Source organism: Microcaecilia unicolor, chromosome 8 (assembly GCF_901765095.1).
Source record: "Microcaecilia unicolor chromosome 8, aMicUni1.1, whole genome shotgun sequence".
Classification (NCBI taxonomy): domain Eukaryota; kingdom Metazoa; phylum Chordata; class Amphibia; order Gymnophiona; family Siphonopidae; genus Microcaecilia; species Microcaecilia unicolor.
In genome coordinates this window covers 139,578,354-139,602,343 of record NC_044038.1, presented here as the reverse complement: position 1 = coordinate 139,602,343, position 23,990 = coordinate 139,578,354, and positions in this window count along the sequence as shown.

Below are 23,990 nucleotides of genomic sequence, written 5' to 3'. Positions count from 1 at the left end.
GAGAAGAAATAACCTCCATGACAAAGGGCCGCAACTGAGGCAGAGTCATCAGGGGAGAGCCAGGTTTCAGTTAGGGCGAGCAGTTGAAGGGAACGAGAGATGAAGAGATCGTGGGTGAAGGGCAGTTTGTTGCAGACCGAGTGGGCATTCCACAAGGCACATGAGAAGGGGAGGGAAGAGGGGGGAGGAGGGTAATAGAAACAAGATTGGAGACATCACGGAATCGTTTGCATGGATAGGAGGAGGACAGGTGAGGGGGTCCTGGATTAGGATTAATGTCTCCCGCCGATAGCAGGAGGAGGAGCAAGATAGTGCGGAGGAGGGTGGGGGAGGTCCGGCGATGAAGGCGACAAAGACGGGGTGCACTTAGGAGGAATGGTGATGGGTTAATGGCAGGAAGGAAGTGTTGAAGGTTAAGAGCTAGGAAGGAGGAGGGGGACAAGAGAGATGGTGAGGTGGTGAGGGATGGGGGTGAATAGGGTATTGCCATAGCGAGTAGGATGGGAGGGGACATGGGTGGGCAATGAGTTCCTGCGGTAGACAGCGGTGGGGGGAGCGGAAAACGTTTAGGAAGGGACAGGGCAAGGAAGAGAATGTGGACAGGGGCCATAAGTAGTGATTGTGGTGTAACAGGTGTATGTGTAGTGACTGAGGTGAGAAGCAGATAGATAGAGCGGAAAAGCTGGATTGGAGGCTTGGAATTGGTGGAATTGATGGACTGGGGAGCAGGTAAGTCAATGGCTGACAAGTTAGCAAGCAGGCAAGTAAGGCAATGGCTGCCAAGCTAGCAGGCGGGCTGGAACAAGCTGGTGCAGATGGACAGGAACGAGCAGGGAGAAGCATAGGAGCCAACTTTTCAAAATTATTGGGGGTGCTAAACCCAATGGAAATAACCCCTCCCTGAACACATACAAGGAATTTTCTCAATATTGGGGGTGCTCAAGCACCCATAGCACCCACAGAGTCGGCTCCAATGGGGAGAAGCAGGGAGAAGCTGGGGAGCAGGTAAGTCAATGGCTGACAAGTTAGCAGGCAGGCAAGTAAGTCAATGGCTGACAAGCTAGCAGGCGGGCTGGAGCATACTGGACTGGACTGGAGCAAGCAGGGAGAATATGGAGCAAGCAGGCTGGAGCAGATGGACAGGAACAAGCTGGTGCAGATGGACAGGATGGAGCAGGGAGAAGCTGGAGCAAGCAGGCTGGAGCAGATATACTGGAGCAAGCAGGCTGGAGCAGGTGTACTGGAGCAGGCAGGCTGGAGCAGATGGACTAGAACAAGCAGGGAGAAGCTGGTTCAGGCGGACTGGAACACTGGAGCAAGCAGGGGAAGCTGGATTGGCGGACTGGAACAAGCTGGGATTGGGCGGACTGGAACAAGCTGGGATCATGCAGACTGGAACGAGCTTGGATCAGGCGGACTGGAGCACACTAGAGCATTTGGACTGGAACAAGCAGGCTGGAGCAGATGGACTGGAACAGGCAAGGGGGAAGCTGGATCGGCGGACTGGAACAAGCTGGGATCAGGCGGACTGGAACAGGCTGGGATCAGGCGGACTGGAACAGGCTGGGATCAGGCGGACTGGAGCAAGCTGGGATCAGGCAGACTGGAATGAGCTCGGATCAGGCAGGCTGGAACGAGCTCGGATCAGGCGGACTGGAACAGCTGGGATCGGGCAGACTGGAACAAGCTCGGATCAGGTGGACTGGAGCACGCTAGAGCAATTGGACTGGAACAAGCAGGCTGGAGCAGATGAACTGGACAAGCAGGGGGGAAGCTGGATCGGCGGACTGGAACAAGCTGGAATCAGGCGTACTGGAGCACGCTGAAGCAGATGGACTGGAACAAGCAGGGGGGAAGCTGGATCGGCGGACTGGAACAAGCTGGGATCAGGCGGACCTCTAGATAGCCGTCATCCATAAACAAGCATGTAAGCCACAGTGTGTAGCAGGATCTATTCTGCAAAGTGCGGGTTGGTTTTCTCTTTAATCACTGCTGCAATCGCAAACAGCCCAGGCACCGGAGGTAGCCACTTCCCGGCACCGCGCAACAAGCCCCATGCGGGCAGCCCCTACAGGCGGCAGAGACCAGGCCCGTGCAGCCGCGGACACCACTCACCTCCACGTGGACGGTTCGTTGATCTGCCCTGTTCCACTATCCGCCAACGCTGGTTGTCGGCCGGATGCAGTGATCCTTGTGGTTGAGCGTTTCAGAGTGGTCACACCTGATTTTAGGACCCTCTTCAGCTGCTAACCGTACGAGATGTGGAGGTGTGGACCGTCCGCAGCGCTACACTCAAGCCCCATCCCCATCAACCACGGGACCGCCCGCCCAGAACGCCGGCCACGTACCGCCAAGCAGCAACCACCCCCGGATACCCAAGCTGTCCGCGACCACAGGTGACTACTTGAGGTGAAAACTTCTTCTTCTTCTTCTTCAAGATCTCCTTATTTATTGCAGACCAGTCATTCCTTCAGTCTCCAATTAGCTGTCGGATATTCGTCAGTGGCTTCAGGACCCAAACTCAGCTCAGAGCTCACTGCCCAACCACACCTCCGGCCCCCGCCTGCCTCTGGATATTGCACCAACCTGGGTCGTTGCCGCTCGCTGGCCCGAGCGTCACTGGCGTCGTCCAGTATATATTCACACTTGACCAGTTATTCGATAAAGAGTGGAATTTATTGTGGCCGCAGCATTCTAAATTTATATATATTAATTATTCACAATAGCAAGCAATTTCCAATCATGTATACATTTTACAGTAATAAACAATCAAATATATGACTCGATTTCTATCTAGAGCATTTGAGGCAAGTGGCCTAGCCTTTTTGAGTCACACAGTTCTGTCGCTTTCTGCCATAATCACGCTGTAGCTTTTTGCTCCACTTGGGGCATATACCACCTACATGCCCAGGTGCTAACATCACAGCTTTGCTCAAAGGATTTCTGTAAAAGCATCTTCCCTCTCATACCTGTTGACTCTCTTTCTTGAAGCCTCCCCATTCCGTCCAAGTCTGAGGTAGGCTCCGTTGATCATCTGCTAATCTGGCACTGGTCCCCCCTCCGTACAAGAGGGGAACTGTCCTTTTTCTTAGACATAATCCATGCCACTGCTAGCATGGGTCAACAACCACATGATCTTCGACCTTGATTTGGTCTGAAACGTAGTGCTGTGTACTCTTTCAGGCTAGGACCCCCACCGCCTGTGGAATGCTGCAACAAGATCCTACCTCCTTGATATGGGGGCAGGTGGGGTGGGAGAGCTGTGGGAGCAGCAGGCTAAAATGGTGTGTACACCTTGCTGGTGCCACCCTTCTTGGTCCCAGAAGTCACCTCTTTTCCCACCTCCCAGACTTCCTGTCTTGTTACCTGCCTCCTTATAGGTCCTCTATTCTTTAGTGCCTCCCCCTTACTTATCCCTTTCCTATCTTGCCTGTGCTTGCAAGCTCTTCTATACTTCCCATCACCCTCCTCCCTCCCCTCCCCCCCCTACCTCCATTTCCAGCAGTGCTGGGTCACCACCCGTTTGTGCTTGTGACCGCCAAATGCTGTGTCACTGTCCTTTTTTATTACAGCAATTTTCTGCATTGAAAACAAGTATGAAATGCAGAATATATATTTTACAACATTACCCTCAATATGTACTCAATATGCTCACCTTTTAGAGTCATTTCTTCTCTGTGATTCTTTTTGTATAGCCTATTTTCGAAGGAATTTGGTCTTAAAATACAAATGCAGGAAGTTGAAAGCAAACTGGCAACAGACTTTTGCTTTTTAAAGAAAAAGTCTATGAGCATTCTTTCTTCAGATAACAAACTGCTTACCTGTTGCCAAGAGATTTTTAAATGTCATGACCAATGAGATGGAAAGTAACACATTGACTCCAAATCCTTCGAGTCAATTTTTCTATTGTGCAACCAGACTATTTCTCTTGCTCCAGGGGTTTCCCTGTTTTAAGGCAGACAACACAAGCACAGAACAGTATGGTTTTAAGATATAACTATATTGTACCATTTTTCTGTCTTTGAAATTCCCATTCAAACATTGTTTTCACCTTGTCCAATGAGGCATCTTATAATGGCATGAATTATGTTCAACTGATTAAAGCTAAACCCTCATGAAAACCCCTGAAGCGCACTCCCATTATAGACTGAAAGTGCAGTAAATTATATTCTTATATAACAGTTCCCAGCATTTCTTTGTTTGAGAGTCTCACAACAGCTATTGCAGAATCAAGGAGACACACTCTAGGATTAAGTCAAATTAAGAAAATCATCACTAATTCCCACTGTTCAGTAGTTTACTTTGCAAAGTTTGATATTGTCAGAGTTATCTAGAACATGTCAGAATTTTCAATGGTTTGCAACCATGCTAACATTTTGAATTAAATTCCAAAATAATCAACAAAAATGGCAGCTTGATCTTGTTTTACTTTTAATTATTTAATAGAATTCATCTTGTGATCTATTTACAAGTCTTCATATTTAAATCCTTGGCCTAGAACTCCCCAGTGCTATTCACAGTGGCGTCAGGTTGCATGTGCTAATGAGGAAGATTGGTCAGAAGCAAGCATATAGATGTAATAAATTAGCTAGAGTTATAGGACATGTTGGCCCTCATTTTACAAGTCCTATTCACATTTGATACATGCATAAACCAGGACTCAAATGTTTTCCTCATTTTACAAACCTAGAATATGCACGTGTCAAACCCAAGTGTATGAAAATAGCAAGGGGCTATGGGCTGGGCATGACAAGTTCACTTCCCGATATTCAGATGCATTTGACCAGCCAAGATTGCCACCTGACCAGTTAAAGTGGGATAACAGGCTACATGACCAGGAACTGCTGAATATTGCCAGTTAGTGGCCAGGAACTGCTGAATATTGCTGGTTTGCTCCACTTTAAGAAAACAGAAACTAGAATGTAGTTTAAGAATCATTGACCTCAATTTCCTTGAGGCAATGGGACATCAGCAGGATCCGCCTTGAGAAATCCTAGGGAAAGACCAGCTGCACTAATTAGTACTCCTGTCAACGAGAGGCCAGATTTATAAATTAAGGCATCTAGTGGCTGGTTGAAAGAAACATTTAAAAGAAGGGCTTTTTTTTTGTCTGAAGAGGAAGATTAGGAGTTAGGAGCTGGAACCTGGGGAAGGAAGAAGAATTTCTTATGGCAAAGTAGTGTACACACCAGACATATACAGTTGTGCCAAGAGGGTTGAAACAGGTCTTTAAGGAGAGTAATTGAGACCTGCCAAGAGGAGGAGGAGAGGAGCTTTCTAAGGTCAGGAAGTCTCGGCATCAGAGAGAGGCAAAGGGGCCAGTAATTGCAAAAGGTTTTCACAGTGAGTAAATGGAACTGGGAAAAGGGGAAAGGAGTTTCCACAGCCCTGGAGCATTAAAGGGAGGCAGGCAACTGGGTGGGGGAATTGGGAAGCTCTCCATGGTTAATGGGGCTACTTTGTAAGGGGAGCAGGGTTTCTCTGTGGCTGAAATCCAAGCCAGAGATGATTTACACAAACCTGGTGTCAATGCTGAGAAAAAAAAAAGAAACCGTAATCTCTATTATGTGAGGTTCAAGCCTCAGAAGAAGAAGGATAACTTAGGAATAAAGGCTTATAGACGCCGACTTGGGCAGGAGCTGCTTGTACCTGAAAACTTAATTTTGAGAGAGTTACACAGTGAGCCAGGATCACAGCACAAATAATAGCTTAGTACACTAATCTGAAACTGTAAACGAGAAAGAGAATAAGTAAAGTCTGGGAGAAAATAGAGATAAAGAGCTGGAAGTTGTGTGAAAGGCATGATGTACTAGAACAGGGGTTCTCAACCTTGGGATCTCCCCCCCTCCCCCAGCCAGTTAGGCTTTCAGGATACCCATAAAAAACATGCAAGAGATAGATTTGCATTCAATGGCGGTAGTGCATGCATTTTTATCTCATGTATATTCATTGTGGATATCCTAAAAGCTTGACTGGGTACGTGGGTCTCAAGGTCTGGGTTGAGAACCCCTGTACTAGAAGAGCTGTTAGTTTCTTCTTCCCTCATAGGCTTCAGAGTAGAGCCAAGCTTTCATTTGTTTCCTGAAACAAAAATAATCTTAAATTAGTCAAAACCTTTCTGGGAGTGTGAAGGCAACTCTGAAGAAGGTTCATTGGCAACTGTCACATCATGTGATTTCATTTAGAGATGGTGTGGTTAGGGATATGCTTTGGGTGGACTTTAGTGACCTTGGAGGTATGTAGAGAGAGTTCTGTTCCTTTAAGAGCCTTGAAGATCAGGGACAGAGTATATATATATCTACTGTCCACACAGAAACATCAGATTCTATATTTGACTGTTCTAAATGGCTATGCAGTTTCTGGGTAGCATGATGCTGTGGTTGTTCATAGTTTGATCTAATTAATTCAGAGTGAAAATAAAATAACATGTGATGTCTTAAAATATAGCATGCTGTGATGACATAAACACTGCCGACTTGGAACAACCAGCTGTCATAAGATGTACAAATGTCTAAAGACTTGTTAATGAGACTTGTTAATGAGACTAGTGTTAGCTGAAGGATATAATTCCCTTGGCCGCATCCAACATAGTTTATGTCATAGACGGAGTGTTCAGACCTGTATACGAAGGCTTTTTCATTATAAACAAAGGGTGGGGTGAGGGTGGGGGTGGGGGGCCTAATTTTTAAACAGGACACCTATATCAAAGCTAAAAAAAGGTAATTATTTTAGAAATACAACATTCACCTATGTATCTTTGAAAAATAGGCACATAAACAAGGCCTAAGATTTCACACATGTTCCCACTCAAATTTATACACATTATTATATTAGTAGGTGGACTTGTCCTTGCACAATTTTTTCTTTTCTACAGACTCATCCCTTGAGACATGAAGCATAGGAATAATTTGGTATGGTATATCTGGGGTTTTTTTTATTTGTTTTTTCAGTTCCTAGCAACTTTTATTTTCCTTCGGGAAAGAGGAGGGGTTGAATATGTTTTGTCTCTTATCTGGTAGAAAGTAGATGAAGGAATACACTAAAAATTTCAGTAAAAAACTGATATAAATAGCCAATATAGTTAGCTTCCTCAGGGTTTCTCGACAGCCTCTGCAACTCTCGGCACTTCGGCGTCGATTGAGAATGGAAACGGGGCTTCCCTGAGCCCCGTGGAACGAGTTGCTCCACCCCAGCCTGGAGGGGAGTCGCTGGCAGCTCTAACAGAGAAGGAAGCCGAAGCTTCCATCTCTGATCCAAGATGGCGCTGTGAATGGACGCACCTGTGTTAGCTCCTGGAAGTTGCTCTGTTTGTAGGTCCTCTTCGGTGCCTCCGTCGCCTCATCAAACATGGGGAAACAGAGGGGAAAAGTGAAGGAACATCCCTCAGCTCCTGTGACTTCTTCTGCGACGAGGCAGACAACTTTGCAATTTTTCAGACAGCAACCGGGTCCTCAGGGTTTCTCGACCCCCTCTGCAACTCTCGGCGCTTCGGCGTCGATTGAGAATGGAAACGGGGCTTCCCTGAGCCCCGTGGAACGAGTTGCTCCACCCCAGCCTGGAGGGGAGTTGCTGGCAGCTCTAACAGAGAAGGAAGCCGAAGCTTCCATCTCTTAGTAACATATGCCTTGTCTGTTTAGTCAGCTGCCAAGGTCCAAAGGAATCAGCTAAGTTGGCTTTGTTGCTCTATAGAATAACATCAACATTCATACAATACATAGAAACATGACAGCAAATAAAAGCCATATGACCCATCCAGTCTGCCCATCCTCTGTAATCCCTAATTCTTCCTGTTCCTAAGCAATCCCACATGTTTATTCCATGCCTTTTTAAATTCTGGAACAGTCCTCGACTCCACCACCTCCACCAGGAGGCCATTCCACGCGTCCACCACCCTTTCTGTGAAATAATACTTCCTTAGGTTACTCCTAAGCCTATTTCCTCTTAACTTTGTCATATGCACCCTCATTCCAGAGCTCTCTTTCATTTGAAAAAGGCTCTCTTCCTGTACATAAATGCCCTTGAGATATTTAAACGTTTCTATCATGTCTCCTCTCTCCCTCCTCTCTTCCAGTGTATACATGTTGAGGTTCATAAGCCTGTCCCTATAATTTTTGCATTCAAGACTGCTTACTAATTTCGTAGCTGCCCTCTGGACCAACCCCATCCTGTTTATATCTTTCCGTAGGTGGGGTCTCCAGAAGCGCACGCAGTACTCCAAATGAGGCCTCACCAGAGACTTATACAACGTCGCTATCACCTCCTTTTTCCTGCTGGTCATGCCTCTCTTTATGCACTCAAGCATCCTTCTGGTTTTGGCTGCTGCTTTTTCTACCTGTTTCAAAGCTTTAAGGTCGTCAGACACAATCACTCCCAAGTCCCGCTCTTCCTTCGCACACTGAAGCACTACACCCCCTATACTGTACTGTTCCATCGGAATTTTGCGACCCAAGTGCATAACCCTGCATTTTTTGGGATTAAACCTTAGTTGCCAAATATCGGTCCATTCCTCTAGCTTCACTAGGTCCTTCCTCATGTCATTCACACCCTCCAGGTTGTCCGCCCTATTGCAGAGTTTAGTATCATCCAAAAAGAGACAAAAACATATTTAAAATGGTCACATTCTGGGGCAACCTGCTGAAAATCCAGTTGGTGTAGGAACTATGTTTTCATCCTCTAAAAGGTTTATTTATTTTCAAAAATGTAGAAGACTCCCAACTCTAGCCTAACATGTTTTAAAGGTGCCAGCTTCCATATACAAAGCAACTCCTACTGCTCCTACCATAGTAGTTGATGAATAAAGCTATTGCTGGCTCAGACATGCAGATATTGAAGGACATACATGCATGAACAATGCACTAATGGGGTTGAGCATAGGTTGACCTCCAGCGGCATACATGGCCACACATTGCATTCATATGAATGCATATGAAGCTATTAAGTATGCTGCAGCAACACAGGAAAGCAAACAGTGGCCTTATGCTGCCCTGGTTACCCCCCCTAAATTTTTTCACTGGGTCCAGGGCAGCATAACCCAATCTGATTTCTGTTACTTGTTGGTTTGGATACACTTACTGCAATTATGGAATTTGTGCTTTAGCATGCACCATCCTGACTTCTAACATTTAGCAACCTTTAGAGAATTCACCTCATGGTCTTTATCTGCTATCATTTTCTATGTTTCTGTTGTTTTAAATGCTGGAAGCCAATGTGTCTTCTTGAGGTGTTCCCTAACTGAGAAAAACTTGGGTGAGTACACTCTCATTCAGGAATCACTGTGAGGCTATCATTCAACTGAATCTGTCTGTCAAATGATTCTGATCATCTGGTATTCAGACAGCTTCCATAAAAATCTCCACAAGAATTGCTTAATCCCAAATTCTCCTGGAATGGTGCTATGAACCCTATGCCTCTCTAATTGTTGATATAGTAAATTGCCACTTGATTATCTGTATCAGTGTTACTTTTTCTTGAAGATGGGCTGTGAAGGTATTGAGAACATTTTTAGTTCTTACTAATTGATGTGGAGTAGAAACCTTGAATAACAAAAAAAATTTGGTACTCTTACTGTTTCTGTTCTTTCATTCAAGATGTTGGTGAGTATAGTCAGTGCCTTGTCCTGAGGGATGTTGGTATACAGACCCTCAATATCAAAAGTTACCAAAATGATATTTTATATATCTCCATCAAATTCCTGTAGTAGTTGAATTATATGTGAGGCGTCCCATACGTATGATTCGAATTTTGAAATGAATGGTCTTAAAAATACATCAACAAATTTGGATAGTGGTTCAAGGAGTGATCCGATAGCCACAACAATGGATCAGCCAGGTGGTTTGATTAACGCTTTGTGTATCTTAGGTAACATATATATGGTTGGCATGATTGGATGTTCCACCATTAGGAACTCTCTTTCTTTATATGTCAGGAAGCCTGAACTGAATCCGAAATTAATCCAGAAATCTACTTCATGTTTAAGTTCTTCAGTGGGGTCTTCTTCTAAATGTTGGTAAAAAGACGTATCAGATAGTTGATGCTACACTTCCTCACTGTAATCCTTCATGACTTGGACAACAATCCCGCCCCCCTTGTCTGCTGGCTTGATGATTATTTCATTATTGTTTCTAAGGGATGTTAGTGCGTCTTTTTCCTTCTTTGAAAGATTATAGTATGGCCTTTTCTTTTTATTTTCTAACTTAATCAGGTCATTCATAACACATGTTTGAAAAGCTGTAATAAGTGGATCCATAGTACCAGGCAGATTCCAGCAAGATTTCTTTTTAATGATGCTATGATCTGTATAAGACGTCATTTGTTCTGAGAAGAAGTGTATAATTTTCAAGTTTCTTTCAAAACAATGAAGGTCAATTCTTGTTTGAAGTGGGTGATATCTGTTAGTTGGTACAAATTTCAGACCTTTGTTGAGAACTTGTAATTGTATATCAGAGAGAGTGTAACTGGATAGATTGATTATTGGGATGTCACTGGTCTGTTGTCCCACCGTTGGAAACTGTTGGTTCTCCACATCTGACCTCTTCCTTGTCCTCTCCCTCGAAAATGATGAGCTGCATAAAGGTTCCGTTTGTTTGTTCTGGTTGGATTGTTCAAGTTCCAAATCGTCTCCAAAAAAGGATCATGTTCATGGTTTTTCCTATCGATTTGTGTAGAGTCATGTCTTGGAGTGGAGCAGGGTGATATGAATAATTCCTCAGAGTTATTTATTTCTGATTCTTTTATGGGCTCTTTCCGAGGTTGTCTTGGAAGGCCCCTCACCAGCCTGTGAATGAGTGTGATTGTGATGTAATGAAGATGCATCCCTGAAGCTTAATTTTCATCTTCATTTTTTTTCATAGTCTTGGGAATTGCCCATGGACAACAGTCATTCTCATCTCGTTTGAATTTCTCATATTTATTTTGTTTTATTTCCCTTCTGAAAGCATCAATTTTTGTCTGAAGAGAAGACATGTGACTCTCATAACTCATATCTTCCTTCTGTAATATTTCAGTTATCTCATTGATCTCTATTTTTAGAGTTTTTACTTTCTCTTTTGATGTCTCTATTAACAGAATCATTAAGTCCAAAGAACATTTGTTCAGTATAGCGCACCATTTGTCAAGAAAATCTTTATTGTCTCTAAACATATGAGGTTCTTTGTGGATTCTAAGTCCACGTGGTATGTGCTGAACTCTACAATATTGAATTAAGGTGGCAGTTTGGCTGTAAAAGAAAATTTTGTCTGTTTCGAAGGACAACACTACAAGCAAATTAAGGGGACAGTGATAAGAGCAACCATAGCTCCCGATATTGCCATCTTATATGTTGCTAAACAATATTATTGGTACTTGTCCTTATTTGAACATACAAATTACGTTATAGGGCAAGCAAACTCTCTCTGCTTCCTTGATAACCAAAATGAATAGGGGAAAAGACTTCAGAAATTCCACGCCAGCTGGTCCTAATTGTAACCAGACCGCTGACCGCACTGCTCAGCGTGGCTCAATATTAAGCTTACGCTGGTGAGAGTCCTCATTAGTCTACTTCCTCTAGCACACTAGCAGTAATTATTTTACATATTTTCAATTTTTCTTATACATGCTGTGTGATACTAGAAAAGTACTTAGCTGTGGCTGTGCTTGAATAATAGCGAATGTCCGTGCCCAATAGCAAGCTCCTGTTTCGCTCTACGCTTCTTAAGGAGCCGGACCTTACATCTTTTCACAGCACCTGCAATAATGAAAACATTTTCTTACTATTGGTTATCCCTCCAGAGAGGGGAGCCCTCACCTATCACTGCCTACATGGAACCGGTACCTTCCAAAAAGCCACCAGCTGCTTCAATCATCGCCGCTGGTACTTGGCAAGGACAATTTAAACTACTTCCGGATGATTATTCACCAATCCTGATTAGAGATTATTTAAAGAGCCAGCACACATTTTGACCACCTACATTTTAAAGAAATACCTTCCATTCAATTTTACTATTAAGACCTTGAGGTGTTAAAGACTGCAGTCTATAAATCCAACGCTGTTCTCTTTGTGTTAAACAGCAATCGTGATCCCCATCACGAATATGGGTGGGGATATGATCGATCGCTACACACTTAAAGTCATCAAATTTATGTGAGTATTCAAAGCTATGCTGTACCAGCGGAGCTTCTGCAACTCTATATTTCAAATTATGTTTATGGTCACTTAATCTATTTTTAAGCATAGGAGTCATTTTACCTACATATATTTTGCAATACGGACAAATCATTATATAGACCACGTGGTTCGTTTCACAATCCGTGGCGTGTCGCAAAATATAGCTCTTACCGTCTGTTGGATTTTGAAAGGCATTTGTCAATAGCATCATCGGACAGAATATACATTTAGTACATGACATGGCCCAATTCTATTGATCTCTCTGAGATATTGACTTTATCCTGAAACAACTCTTTCAAATTTGGACCTCTAGAGTATGCTAGTCTAAGCTCTTGTTGACTGAACACTGGATGAAGTTGCATAATTTTCCAGTGCTTTTTTAAAACCCATACTGCTTTCATAGTCCCCTGAATATATCTAACACAAGTTTGCAAATTTTTCTCATCTTCTTTTTTTACATATTCTCAGTAAATGCTCTCTGTGATTATACTTAGCCCGGGAATAAGCTTGTTTTATAACATAATCTGGGTACCATCTAGCTTTTAATTTATGTTTCAATTTTTTAGCATGTATTTTAAACTCTGACAAATGGGAACAAAGTCTACGGGCTCTTAAAAACTGAGCAAAAGGTAAACTTTCCCTGGTGCTTCTTGGGTGATGACTAGCATAATGAAACAACGTGTTGCGATCTGTAGGTTTAACATACATGGACGTGTTCAGTCTACCATGATCTTGAGTGACCAAAACATCTAAAAAATTTATTTGTGTCACTGATTATTGTTTCGTGAACTGGATATTATGGTCCCTTGTATTTAACCACTCATGGAACTGATCTAATTGTTCCAAATCTCCATCCCACAATACAAAAACATCATCAATGTACCTGTGCCAACTTTTGATACAGGTAATCCATGGATTAAGATCTAACCACTGGTCTTCAAAGTCTATCATATACAGGCAAGCCGTTGAAGGGGCACACGTTGCTCCCATCACGACTCCTTTCTTTTGTAAATAAAATTGATTATGAAATAAAAAAAAAATTTTGTTAACGCAATTTTTGCTAAGCTCATCAGAAATGAAGTCGGGACTTGATGAGGACGCTGTCGCCGTTCTAGACTGGCTTCCAGAGTCTGTAAACATTGTGGTAAAGGGAGCGACGTAACCAAAAGTATGTGTGTCTTGAGAGTCCGCTAGCTGATATTTCTGCTTCATAGTATGATTTATCAAGCAGGACCACCGCTCCCCCTTTGTCTGCTCTTCTAATAATGAGATTTTCATCAGATTTGATAGACTGTAGCGCTGTCCATTGATCTTTAGATAAATTACATGGTGATCTTTTTTTTTATCAAGTTTTGAAACATCTTCTAAAACTAATTTTTTGAAAGCAGCAAGTAAAGGATCTACTTGGCCAGGAGGAGACCACGTGGATTTATTCCTTATAATTGATCTATCAACCTGCTCTTCTTTATCACTGAAGAACAATTTTAAGTTCAGAGTTCTAACAAATCTTTCAATATCAATTTGAAACTGAAAAAAAACGAACCTCTGCGTTGGAATAAATGTCAGTCCTTTGGATAACACTTCTTTTTCAACATCTGTCAAACATCTGGAAGACAAGTTGAAAATTACGTCATCCATTGATCCTGGGACCGAGTTTGTGTTCTGTATTGTTGAGATCCTCGACGAGTCCTTCCCCGCGATCCTCTTCTTTGGCCTCTTCCTCGCTCTAAAAAATCTTGGCGAGGTCTTGTTTTCCCTCTTATATGTTGGCCAATTTGAAAAAGAATTTCTACAAATACATCCATTCAAAGAGGAAGTCAGATTATGGAAACGATACATCAACAACATCTTGATGCTATGGAGAGGAAGTGTGGAAAGACTACATGACTTCCATGCGTGGTTGAACACACTAGATTCTAATTTAAAGTTCACTATGCATTATCATCATGAGACCATTCCTTTTCTAGACATCAATATCAGAAAGAACACCTACAGTTTTGACACTTCAATATACAGGAAACCAACAGATAAGAACCATTTCTTACATTTCAGCAGTTTTCACAGCAGACGCCTGAAGGAGAATCTCCCTCACTCACAATTTTTGTGTCTAAGAAGATTATGTAATAATTTTGAAGAGTTTGAGCATCAATCCGAACCAATGATTAAACATTTTAGGAATAGAAGATATCCCATACACTGTATAGAGCAAGGTTTCTTGAAAGCAAAGGCAGCAGAATGGGAAGAATTACTTCAGCCTCAAACAGATAAGAACACACCAGACATTGTCTGCAGTTTAAGATCCTCTCACCTATCAGGTGACATAAAGAGGATACTGAAGAAACATTGGTACATTCTGGAAAGCCATTGCTGTTTTCAAAACAAAAAATTAACCGTGGATTTGACCCGTGGGAGAAATATTAAAGGAATGATAGCACTGTCAGCATTACCAGATCATAAGGTATCAGTTCATCAAAGTATGACCAATTCAGCAATAGGTCATCACCCATGTGGCAGATGCTCTGTCTGCTCATCATCAATGGACCTCACAGAATTCAGGCATCCTTGCACTGGTAAAACATATCCTCTATATAACAGTACGGACTGCATCACAGAATGTCTGTCCGTACGGACTGCATCATAGTCTGTCCGTGTTCACTACTTTATGAAGGCAAAACCACAAGGAAACAAAAAACAAGAATGATAGAACATAGATGCAACATGCAAAGACAAAATGTTACAGCTCCACTGGTTCAACATTGCATGGAATTGTCACACTCATTTTTAGACCTGAGATTTTCTGTGTATGACGTCGCCAATACCTCATGTCGTGGAGATGATCTGGACTCATTACTACTACAGAAAGAACAAAGATTTGATCATTCGCTCTCTCTTTTATTATTATTTATTATTTTTTAAGAAAACCTCAGTAGTTGATCCTTTTTTTAAACGTTTCTGTATATATAAATTTGTAAACATCTTCTGAAGTATAACTTTTAATTGATATGTCAATCTACATGTATCTTTTATATAATCACTATTATTTTTAATAGAGTCTGTGTATTTATTTACATTCATATTTTACTTTGTGGTTTTTTTCAAAAATTGTGCTGCTATGTACTGAATTGTCATTGATCCCTATGTTTTTTCAAACTCAAGAGAGTGTAATAATATCATTTCTATTTTAATTCTTCACTTAACTTACGTATTGCCTAACACCGATATAGCATATTTACTTGGCAATGACTGTGCGAGCTACAGAGATGAATATCAACCCCCTTTTCTTCTGCCACATGTTGCTTAGGAGCACTGTCAAAACGAATACTGATGGTATCACTTTTTCTTAAACAGCTTGTACCACTTATGGATATAGCACTACTATTTAAAATTTAAGCTATCTTTGGATATCATTCTCTTTTTTTATTATTATTTTTTAAAATATCTAATAAAAGCCTCACGAAGTTACCTCTATTGTTATCGATGCTTTGCCCCAGCTATTACCATTTATTTCATGATTTCAAATAACTGACTTTTTTTTCTCTGTTCAGGTTCAAAGAATATTACATTGTTCTCAAGTACACAATGTTACTAGCCACATTTTTTACAAAAAGACAGATTATTAGCAAGATTAAGTTGTACTCATCTCCCATTGTTGACCGTTATACTAAAACGTCATTCGGATTAGTATATTTAAAGTACATGATTCAACCGTACTTCTGTTTGCTCCTTAAACAAGGAACTAATGGACTGGATTATCCTACCACATTGAGTTCATTCTCTTTAACCCTAGCAGGTAAGCCTCATGGTTTTTGTTCATCAACGTGTCATGTGTATAGCACCATTATTTTAGTCTTCACTGTTCACAGCTATTCTATAAAAAGGACAAATTCCATAAAAAATAAGAAATATATATGACTTTGCTACTGTCATGACATTGACCATCTAATCAAGAACACTGTACTCTGTATTTTTCAATTTTAGCTCCCCGCTGTCCCTGCGTATTTCCCGCGTTTTTTAGACACCGGCAATGTTCCGTTTTATAAATAAGTTTGCGAGTTTTGTTACTACCATTTTATTCTTATCAAAGGGAGGCATGTATCATTTGTTAACAGAATTTATATTAGCGAATAGTGACGATACTGTGGGTATATGTTTTAAAATTTTTAACATCTAGTTTGGAAGCCAGGCAACACACTGTATTCAAACAATGTGCTGTACATCAGCATCAACAACGTCAGCATTTATTACTATTTTTTATTTCTATCCCTTTGTACAAAAATATCTAGCTACCACATAGCTGTTGCATTGCAGACAGTCTTTTTATCATTAAGAACGTTACTAAAGTCCATTCCAACACATTTGTCAAATAAAAAACTGACTCGTTACTTTTTATAGATTACTATCCTATTTTGTAGGGAAGAAGCCTTGATCTTTGAACACACAAGGTGAGTTGCTACAATTCTTTATGTTTGACTGCAACAGTGTTTGCTTTCCTATATCCACAAAGGCAATATGTGCTGTGGTAGAAGCTGAATTTTGTTACTATAGTTTATCTTTGTTGCACCTGAATGACCAATTTTTGAATGGTTTATATATATGAAGTTTTAACTTTTGGCATAGTTATGTGATATTAATTTGTGCTGTTATTCACGCACTACAGAGCGTAATACGCTGAATCATTATTTTTCATTATGTCAACTGATCTCTATTTAATCTAATAGTGATCATTTCTCTACAGATCATTAACATGTAAATCATATTCTCTACAGAGCTCTATGACAAAATAGTTAACACGCTCTAGATTAGAATACTTTTATTTTTATTTTAAATAATTTATATTTATTTTAAATCATGGTTGTATTTTAATATTACTGTTCTGATTAAACTTTTGTGTATGTTTAATACAGATCCCTGACGCAGGCGCTGTGCACCGAAACACGGCCCGTGTCGGATCCACATTGGAAAACTAACATTTATTAATAAAGAACTGTGTCCCATTTCTGAATGCTCCTGGTGCTTTTGTTGCATTTTGCACTTGATTATATCTGTATTGAGAATATTTTTAGTTCTTGCTAATTGATGTGGAGTAGAAACCTTGAGTGTGTTTCATGTAAAAATCCGCTCCCCCAACCTTTGATGTTGAGGTTCCTGCAATGAGGCCTTTCAGCAAATTGTACTTTAGGATATCTTTCATTCTGCTGTTTGGCAGGAAAGCTTTGGCCTTCTCTGTGTTCAGCTGAGTGCCTACGAATTGAAATTTTCTGGAAGGAATACGATTATATTTTTGAAAATGTATCAGAAACTCTAGGTCCTAAGGGTCAATATTCAAAATGATTTAAACAGTTAGGAGAGGTTCCTGCACATTTAAATCACTTGGGTAGGACTATGTTGAGATATTCAGTGTCACTTAACCAGACAGTGCCATTGAATATCTCCTCTAACCAACCATTCTGAAACTGGCTAGTTTGTGGGTGTCCCAGGGGCAGTGGAAACCTAGCCAGTTAGAGACAATTTTCAGCTTGCTATCCTGCTAAGTAACCACATAAAATTAGGACAACAAAATAGCTGTCCTCGCTTTATGTGGAAAGTTGCTGCAGGAGTTGCAGTACTGCGGCACTGTTGTCTATGGGTGGTGGTGGTGGTGTTGCTGGGGCTGGTGGTGTTGCTGGGGCTGGTAGGTGCTCCTCCTCCTCCCCCCCCCTCCAGAGGAGGCATATCTGCCCATTGGTCCTCCTCCTCCTCCTCCTGTGCCACTAGTGCTGTGGCCTCCTCCTCCACCTGTGCCAATGGTGCTGTGGCCACCGCCTCCTCCTCCTCCTCCTGCCGCCCTGTGTATGTAAAAGGATTGTCTTTGAGATCAACACATCCAACATGGCTTGCATAGTGCAGGAGCTGGCTGGCCTGAGGCGGGGGATGGGGAAAGGTGTGGTGAGCCCTGGGCTATACCCATGGGGTGTGAGATGCATGAGATGACATGACAGGGAACACTGGAAGCTGGTCTGACACAGAGTACACAGCATGTGTTGGCAGGGCACACTCATTTCTCAGCAGCATTTTTGCATTTTGAGTTGTGACTATGGTTGGATGACCAGTTTTTTTGTTGTTTTTTCTTGGGGGGGGGGGGGGGTGAAGCACTATTTCTTTACATTACTTTAAAATCATGCTATGATATCCACTAATTGCAGGACCTCAGGTAGGAATACCATGAAACAGTATCCACCCAAGAAACGGGTATACAGAAGTGAGGCACCCTTCCCTGTCGTAGCTGTTGCAATGTTAGCCATTCCTTTGCATGTCATCTCATTATCTCATAGGCGGTTAGTTTGAAGTTGCAGCCACTCTCATGGGAGGGTAGCTGCAACCTCAGGCTTTGATGTGGGACAAAGGTGTTATGACTTACTAGTTGCCTATAGGCCACATGGAAACTGATGTTGTACAAGAAATTTGCATTTTTAAATAAATACATTAACAAAGGACTACAGGTGCCCTGTTTGTAATACTTACATCAAGCCCTGAAGTGCTGTCACACTGTCCTTATGAGTTTAGGGCTCTCCCTCCTGATTCTCCTGAACCTCCGCCTCAGGGACTCCAAATCCCTGCATATCCCAAAATGTCTGCAAGATACAAGTATGTACACCAGGAGTCAGGGGATGGCCCTTCTTGCTTTCAAAACACAAATTCCATTGGCAGAAAAATTGGAGAGAGACACCACACTGATGATGGGGGGGGGAGGGGGAACATTACATGGGTACAGGTGATGTCATTGATGTGCAGTATTGTAGGGAAGTAGGAATGGTTCTCTTTTCTAGTACATTGATTCTATTAGTGAATGAGCGTGTGCACATACTGATTACCCTTGAATGCAGACTACAGTTAGTGCTTACATTGCTGAGGGAGCTGTTATATGTGTAGCTACAGGAGGGAGGCCTGATAGCCCAGGACCAGGGGGGTGGGGGGAAATAAACAGTTACCTTTACAACTTGTCTCTTATTTGAGTCCAGGCTCCAATACAGACAGTCCTGGGGGGCAGGTGGTGGTGGGAGAGAGAGCGTCGGTGTCTCATATATGGATGGGTCAGCACGTGGACGCCCCCATATATGATGGGTCTGCACGTGGACGACCATCAATCATAGACGTCCATGATGTGCATGGACCTCCATAACGCGTGTAGGTCCTTATATAGATGAGTATGTGTTCATACGTGCAGAGCCTTCCTTATCTGGGTCATTATCAAGTGTGCGAACCTCTTCATATATACAAAATAAAATATGTATGTTCCTTATATTTCGCATAGCTGCATGTTCCGCAAGTACAGTGCATTTAGTTGTGGACATCCAGGTATGGGAAATATAAGGAAAATTCATAGTGATAAATCCAGTAAAAAGGACGTTTCTCACAGAACTGCTGAAGGATGTCCCTCTTACAGGCCCGCTGTCCTTCGGCGGGCCTAGTAAAATGGACGTCCTTCCACACTTCTGCAGTTATGAATGTTCCTTATATTTCCCATATCTGGATGTCCGCAACTATGTGCACTGTACTTGCAGAACAACCAGGTACATCAGAGAAGTCCAATGTATAGTAATAAGGATGTCGTTTTCGTAGAACTGCCAAGGACGTTCATATGACAAATGTTGGCAAGTACATTTGTATTGGGGACGTCCTTTGGCGGTTCTGGAAGATGGGCGTCCTTATTTGGACGTCCCTGATTTGGGCGTTTCGCACTGCAATAATAGAATGTCTAAGGATGTCCATACTATTTTTCAATTATACCTACCTGATTTTGGACGACTTCGTGAGGACATCCTAATTCAGACTTGGACGACCTTTAGAAAATGCCCCTCCATGTCTCCTTGTTTTCTTTGGAATGTTAGGATATTGGAAAAAAAAGTGAAAACGCTACCCTATTAGAAAAAATATATCAGATGGAAGACCAATTTGATTCCAACTTTAAAATATAATGCCATATAAAATCATTTACAACAATATACTACTAAGTTAATAGGTCCAGACTCATGCAGTATACCATAAAAAAGTATGTGTAATATAAAACTAAGTCTGTAGATCCAAACTCGACACAGATCTGTGTTTCAGCTATTGTAGCCTTCCTCAGGAGTCTCAAGATCTAGCCAAATAGGTGTCACATTCATGTGTAGGCAAAATAATTTTTTGATGAGTCTGCATGTGTGAAGAATGCACACTGAGAGTCAATACCACTGCAAAGAACTGTCAGTAATGAAGCAAAATGCCTTGGCTAGACCATGAGAATCCTGAGGAAGGATTTAATAGCTGAAACACAGATCTATTGTTGAGTATGGGTCTGCAGACTTTGTTGTATGTTACACATATTTATTGTTATGGTATACTGCACAAGTCTGGACCAGTTCTTTGGAATGAGAAAATATCAGGAATAAAATCCCTTGTTCTGTTCCAAAAGTAGGATTGACCTTTTTGCCTCCACTTTCAACAGTAGCTACACTGTATTCCTGTTGTAGAAGAAGAAACTGAGATCAGAGTTGGTAGACAGTTTTGATTATGCTGAATACCCATATGTAACACCCCTTTGTGGGTGACCCTGCTGGAGTCTCCCTCAGGCAGGCTCAGTTGGTGTGAGGAACTGGTTAAACTAATGGTGTACAAAGTGATGGGGCCAAATAGGAAGTTCTAGTGGCTCCACTGGCTAACCTTTCCAATACTTCTTCAGAGTCAATGGTCTTCATCATAAAGCATATGGGGACAGACTTAATGATCTCGATATGTATACTTTATACGAAAGGTGGAAGAGGGGAGATATGTTAGAGACATCTAAACACCTATGTGGCATAAATGCACAGGAGGTGAATCTCTTTTGATTGGGAAGGAAGCTCTGAAATGAGGAGGCATAGGATGAAGGTGAAAGGGGATAGACTCAGAAATAATCTCAGGAAATGCTTCTTCATGGAAAGGATATCCCAGTGGAAGTGGTGGAGACGAATACAGTTTCTGAATTCAAGAGACATTAGGACAAGTACATAGGATCTCTAAGGGAGTGATAGAAGAATAGATGGCATGGAGAGGCCAACTGGATAGGCCATACAATCTTTATCTGTCTACATTTTTCTCTGTTTCTTTGCTGGCAGTGGGGTGCAAAGAAGTAAGTTCAGGTGGGGTTTGATTTTTTGAATCATAAGAGAGAAGGAATGAGGGCAAAAAGGAGTATAGAAGAGTAGGGTTGAGGGTGTAGAGGGGAGAGTTTAGGGTGGTGTTAATCTGTTTGTGAGCCCTTGTGCCTAGGCCAAGGCTTAGGAAGGATCTTTGGCCAAGGCCTAGGGTAGACCAAACAGGCGCTAAGCAATGCCACAGCCACAAAGCCCCGCACACTTAGGACAATGAACTAGCACCAGCAGAAAAGGGAGATAGACCACTCAGGTGGGCCTCACGGCCTAACCGGAACCCACTCGTACAGAGTCGAAGTGTACGGGCCTCACGGCCAAACAGGAACCAAGTCATACAGTATGGAAAGGGAAAAGAACAACGAGGGGTCCCAAAAGGGACAGGAGCTCATGCAACGCACACAGCACTAGCTAGTGACACAAGAGAAGGGTGACAAACAAAAAGCTGGAAGGGACAGACTACGACCAGAGGGAGAGAATGCAAACAAAGGCTACACAGAAACACAGGTAGCAGAAGCAAAGCCCACAGGGAAAAAGGGGAAGCCGAGGACAGAATAGGACACGGACTCTAAAAGAGCAAAGCTCCACAGGAATGGCTGAACAGGGAAAAACAGGCTGAAGGAAAAGGCTGCTCTCAAATAAAGACAGGGAAGAAATAGGTACACAAGAGTACCGAAAGGGATAAGGAAGACACCAGAGAAAGGCTGCCTAGCAGAGGCAGGACTTACAGAAGGCAATACCAAGCTCTGCACAAAAAGAGTAAACACTGAAGAAAGGGAAACTAACAAACAAACAGGAACGATTACAACAGACAGAGAGGCTGCCTAACAGAGGCAGCACTTAGAGGAGGCAAATACCAAGCTCTGCATATAAAGGGTTACTACTGAGGAAAGGGGAACTAAACAAACAAACAGGACAGATTACAACAGACAGAGAGGCTGCTTAACAGAGGCAGCACTTACAGGAGGCAAATGCCAAGCTCTGCACATAAAGGGTTACTACTGAGGAAAGGGGGACTAAACAAACAAAGCAGGGATGAGCTTACCACTGACTACACAACACCAGCCAAGTAGAGAACAGACACAGGTGCAGTGTAGTGAAGCAATCAAGCAGACGCTGGGAACAACCAGCACACACATAAACTACAAGCAACGAGAAGAGTAAGCAAACTCCAACGAATACACAGTGTGCTACTAGCACAGACTGAGAGAGGGAAACAGGCTCAGCTGACAGGAATCAATGCTAAAGCAAAGGCTGTAGGGAGAGGTAAGTTGAAATAGATCTGGCTTCTGACGTCTGCTGCTTCAGACGTCAGCTCAATCCCTGACAGGCCAATCAGAAGTGAGTCCCAGTCACTTTCCTGCCTGTCTTAGCAGAATCATAACAGGTGGCAAGAGGGGAAGAGAGATGCAGTCAGGATTGGTCCAGAATGGAAAGAAAAGGGGGAGTGTGGTGTAACAGGAGGGAAAGAAGGGGTGGTGTGCAGAGTGAGAAATGTTCAGGGAGCAAGAAGGGAAAAGTGAATGGATGTGGTAGAGAAGGGAGTGTGAGGTGGGGCCAAGATAGGAAGAAGGGGGTTGTCTAATTCCCACTCATATTAACTCTGGAGCCACTGAATATGTCAGCCACTGTGGGAGAGCAATTTCTTCTGAATGACATCACCCATGCCTTATCAGTCCTGCTATCTGTACCACATTACTTTATGTACTCAGGTGGGTAATTTTATAACAGATCTCCTAGGTTGAGTGACTAAGTAAGTGCATATTTAAAGCTCTATTTTATAAAGACACAACATCTGCAATTGTGGCTAAAATGCAGCTGTGTACATCTACACCATCTCTGGAGTTGGTGTAAATATGTGTGACTAACATGGAGGAGTAGCCTAGTGGTTAGTGTAGTGGACTTTGATCCTGGAGAACTGTGTTTGATTCCCACTGTAGCTCCTTGTGACTCTAGGCTAGTCACTTAAGCCTCCATTACTCCAGGTACAAATAAGTACCTGTATACTATGTAAACTGCTTTGAATGTAGCTGCAAAAACCAAAGGCAGTATATCAAGTCCCATTCTATATATGCATGTTATATAACATGTGCCTGTGAAGAAACAGTGTGTTTTAAGCCTGTAAAATGTATTAGATATTTTCCTGTTTTAATTATGTCCTGAAGTGTATTTCTCCTATTTGACCAGCAGGTGGTGTTTTTTGGTATAATAGGGAACTAAATGTTCTTTTCCTTTAACACAAGCAAGAAACAAGTAACAGTATACTTTTAAATCTTGTTGACTGGACTCTGATTGGCCTGGAGCTTGAAATTACCCAGCAGTTGTTGATGGTAGTTGCTTCAGTCTTAGCCCAGGAGAAAAGAGAGACAGATCTCTTTGCTGAGGCTTGGTGAATTATGTCCTGATCTCCCCAGGTATTTTCTAGGAAGTATGCAAATGTTTAGTTAATGTTATAATTGATCCATATTTCAGTTACCTGTTTTTGTTTGCTATTTGCACTATTTTGTTCCACTGTTAGATTTTTAAAAAGACAATAAACAATATTTAGTTTATTGCCTCTGTGGCTGGACTGATAAAGAATCCTGGTGGATTGTGTGTTGGGTCTGTGAGTGCTTTGTGGGAACTGGGTCCACTGGAAGTGTGGACCCAGTAACCTAGAAATTGCTGGGGATAATTTTACAGTGGGAGACTAGCCCAGAGGC